The following is a 4956-nucleotide window of genomic DNA, read 5'->3' on the forward strand; positions in this document are numbered from 1 at the left end:
AAAACACCTTGAGTTGCTTCCTTCCCAGGTGGTGTGTTGTTTAATTTTTATCTTAATCAGGGGGAAAAGCTAAACTTATAGGAGTCATATATTATTATTACAATCAAAGAAAGTGCTAAACTGACAAGGGTCATACAGTGCTGTTAGGGGTCATAGTGCCTGGGGAATGGGAGACATTCAAGTTTGATCCAAGGAAGGGAAGGACAAGTATGGCTCTTGTATCAAGATACCTCCCTCAAGGAATTGTTTTCAGTAATCTCACTTATCAAAACCCAGTTTTGGTACATTTTATAGAGTGGGATGAAACTCCAGTAACCTGTCTTCACCACTCCTGTTGCCTGTTAAGTCTTCTTGCACCCATTTTCTTTTCATATCCCCTTCCTCAGTTTTGTATCATCCTGGTAGGCATTAATCCACCCCTGGTAGGTCAGTGACATGTCAGGAGGAGTTCAAGTCCTGGGACAGATATTTGATGGTCTCCACTTCCACTTGCTCATCCTGATACTTCATTGCTAACCATCTCTCAGGTTTTCCTATATCTGTCACCTTGGCCTGCACCTCCATTTCATTTTAGTCTCCTTAGGGGCTCTGCAAGTCCTTGAAGTCTCAGTAATATGCAGTGTCTGCCTTCTCTTTCTCACCTAATATTAAACAGGATTTGCCACTTTTGAAATTATGCTAACATTCTGTAATGAGGTTCATTGTCTCTGTGATTATTTTTTTTAGGTCATAAGCGAGATGGGGAGAAGAAAAAATTAAGGTAGGATAGATCAATGAAAAAAAAAAAAGGTTGTAGGAAGATAGAAAGACAGATGGAAAAAAAAAATATTAGCCTGACCACTTTGAGTGGTCAGACTACTACTATCATTTTGGCCACAGTGATAAGTAGTAGGATATCCTATAGTCTTCACCATCTTTTTCATGATTTTAACTAGGATACTTACCACTTGTAGTGATCTGTAGTTTAGATCACATTTCTTGAATATTGGCATTATATCATGGCAGATACAACCAACGATTTGTCCCAATTACTAGCAGTGTGACAGGCTGTCTAACCCACCAATAAATTTAATATTAAAGACATACATATATATAAATAAAAACATTAAGTATCATAAGCTGCCACTTCCTAGTCTAAAATTATGTAAATGGGCCAGACAAAGATGTCCATAGACATACAGTATTTAAGCAAATACTGAAATGAGTTATAGGTGAGAGAAGGCTATTTACTATCATTTTTTGGGTAGTGGTGCCATGTAGAAGCAACAGGCTGCATAACTAGCTGCTGCTTCCTCTTTCTAACTGGGAGCATCAGGAGTAGAATAGGATTACTTAGCTTGAATTACCTAGTTTTACCTTACAATTAGCTCCAATTGTATGGTCCAGTAGATAAACTATATTTAATTTCAGTAGTACAGTAATGAATTAGTCACACAAGTCATTAATAAAAACATGCATCCAATTCAAATACATACAAAAAAAAGACAAACCTAGGCATGATAGCTCATGATCTTGCAATATATCAGATTGTCTCCCAGCTTTGCTAGTGGTGCTTGAGCTACTATTCAAACTTGCCATCATAACTCATGTAGACTCAACTTAGTTCATTTGATTCATATTCTCAGCCTCAACAGTAGTACTGGAACTGACTCCCAGCCTTTATCTCAATGTTGCTATCAGTAACGAGGGATTGTAATAGTCTTCCTTGTGACAATTTTTTACAGTCTAGTAGGTCCTCCATAATTGTTAACAAATAGTTCCTTATCAGTGTCAGATATTGTGTGCCATGTGTTTTCACTCTGGTACAAAGCTGATTTTTTACCATGTCAACATACCCAAAATTTGCATAGCTAATTTTACAAAACATTATAAGCGGTACTTTCAAAAAGTTCCTGGACTGCCTTACCTAGGTGCTTACCAAGTCACCTAGTTGAAGTTCTCTCAAAGTAGTTTCTTTTGGAGACTATACACTGATCCCAGTGCTTCTGCCACTTGAAACATTTCTGGAACTCTTCTTTCCTAATGACATCTAGCATGACCTGTAGTTTTGCTTGAATCTCCTCCATATATTTAAAATGCCACTCCTTGTCCCAAAAATAAAAATGGTACTCAGTAACATAGATCTGCTCAGTAATGTAGATCTACATTCACGCGCATAGTGCTCCGACCATGATTTTTCTCCATTAGAAAGCATATAAAAAAAAAAAGTAGATCTACATTCAGAGCGCTACGCGAGAGAACGTAGATCTATGTTAGAACAGTTTAAGGGTTAAATGTACACAGATGACAACATAGCTCTTGGCTTCCCATTGGCCAACATCAAGAGCTGTTTTGGCTGTGACTTTTGGTTTACTAGCAACTGAAGAGAATTTATCCCTGTAAGCTGCTAGCTAGCCTGCCTGACCTCCTTAGGTCCTAAATAAGTTTTGGGTTTCAATATTGCTTCAGTTTATGAAAGCATAAATAATTTCAGAATTGACTTACAAGGCTTTAAAACTTACAAAGATAGTGATACAGGCTTGAATCTCTCATGTGGGGGAACCTATCAACTCTCATCATTTACATTGATATTAACCAGTTACTTTTACATTTGTTTGTTACTGCCCGACTTTAAAAGACTGAACATTATATGTTGTGTTCATTTTAGTTTTCCTGTTCTGTTGCATCTAATATTTAATGTAATTTCACTTATGGTGATTACATCTCATTATAACACAGTACAGCTAGCCATCCCATATAGCTTAATCCTGTGGGTAATCTTAGTATAGTACAAGATTACTAGGAAATATTATGCATAACATTTTTCAAACAAATATATATGGTACATCTCCTCTCTGGAAAAAAAAAACTTATGCACAATAAGCACAATTCTTTTCTACTCATGAGACAATATTATTATTATTGTACCTCTCAAGGGAGGTTCTTGTTGCTGGTGAGGGGCTCCTGATCTAGGGAATTGGATCTGTGCTCCAGTTCCCTGAATACCTTCCATCCCCCCCCAGGTGCTGTATAATCCTACAGGTTTAGCGCTCCCCCATGATTATAATAATATACGTATTATTAAAATCATGGGGAGTGCAAAACCCATGGTATTATACAGCGCCTGTGGGGGGAGGGGATGGAAGGTATTCAGGCAACTGGAGCACAGATTCAATTCCCTAGATCAAGAGCCCCTCACCAGTGTCAAGGAACATGGGACAGTATGAGTACCCTTAACCCATAGGATAGCTTGGACATTATGGCAACACAACTCACTCATTCTCTGAGCCACTTGCACTAAATGAACTTGTGACATGGATGACCTATGATTATCATAATCATGGGGGAGCACTAAACCCAGAGGATTATACAACACATGTGGGGGAATAGAAGGCATTCAGGCTCAATTCAGGATGACCTACGAGTGTGAATAAGAAGTAATATAATCAGCGAGTCTAGCATGGAACCTTCAGCACATTTATCCCAACACGTTATCTATGTTTCAGAAAGAGGGGTATTATTATTATAATCAAAAAGAAGCGCTAAGCCACAAGGGCTATACAGTGAAAGAGGGGTAGGCTTGATAAGTTGCTGCACTTAAATTAGCCATTTTAATCCATTTTGCAATATCATTGTGTATATCATTGAGTACTGTCTTATCAAAATATCTAGGTGAATAGTTTGCCCAGGGCTTCTGGCTTTTCTTTGTTTAGATGTACTGTAAATAGTCTCACCAGGTTCATTATTTTGACATACCTTCGTTTTACTTGGTTCATCCTTTTTCTGTTATTTAGTCTTGTTCACTTGTGAATGCACATTTTCCTTGAGCAGTTCCCCTTCCTTCTTCAATTATTATAATAAATTATTATTATAATCAAAAAGAAGCGCTAAGCCACAAGGACTATACAGTATTATAATAAAATATGAAGTGCTAAATATCCTTCCTTCCTTCAGCCCTATCATCTGCTCTCTAATTCATTTGATAACTTTGCTTGCCATATAATTTTCAAAATACTTTTCCATCTTACTTGTTGTAAGGAGAGCATTTTTTTGGCTCTCCAACTTCTCTGTTCTTCAGGATTAGTTGTGCTCTAGTTTTTCTGTGCTCTCTAGTACTAGAGTTTCATGTTTCTGCATCTGAATCACTGACACTGCGCTGCTTAATTGCATCTTTGGAGGATGGATGCAACTGAGTTATCAGTTCAAATACACTTAAGTAACTGTTTTATAGAATTACAACCCCCTCAGTGGTTCTTGATGCTGGTGAGTGGGCTCTTGATCCAAGGAATTGGACCTGACCTCCCTTCCTTGGATCAAACCCGATTACCTCCAATTTCCACAGTTGCTATATGACCCCCTACAAGTAGTGCTCCTCCCATGAATATAATAAAAATAATACTATAGTATCAAAATAATTTATGTAATTTAATAATTTATATAGTGCTGCTTTCCATATTAAGGAAAAAATAAACATTTTAGTTTGCTCTTTATATGCTGATATCCAAATAAATATTGTCAGTAGCAATGATACAGGTGTTCATTAAGCCATATATTGTATATAACACTTTAACATAGCTATTTTAAAAGTTTATTTAACCTGTTGTATAGGTTATACATATATTTGTATGTAAATGCAATATTAAATAAATATTCTTTTATTGTATTTTATTGTTTACAAGACATTTTATCTGCTTATAAATTTGGGAGTACCCCTGTGCTCACTAATGTTCCCCTACATCAGTGTTTTAACTGAAACCAGTTCCCTTTATTATAAAAATAACACATATCACCCTTAATTAACTAGCAGCAGCATAAAGAACTAAAAAAATATTTACTCTAACAACAGTCATCACACTCATAATTAACAGAAAAGACTTACATATTAACCCTTTCAGGGTCCAGAGGCCAAATTTCAAAGTGTGCACCAGGGTCCAATTATTATTATTATAATCAAAAAGAAGCGCTAAGCCACAAGGG

Source organism: Cherax quadricarinatus, chromosome 30 (genome assembly GCF_038502225.1).
Source record: "Cherax quadricarinatus isolate ZL_2023a chromosome 30, ASM3850222v1, whole genome shotgun sequence".
In the NCBI taxonomy this organism is placed as follows: Eukaryota; Metazoa; Arthropoda; class Malacostraca; order Decapoda; family Parastacidae; genus Cherax; species Cherax quadricarinatus.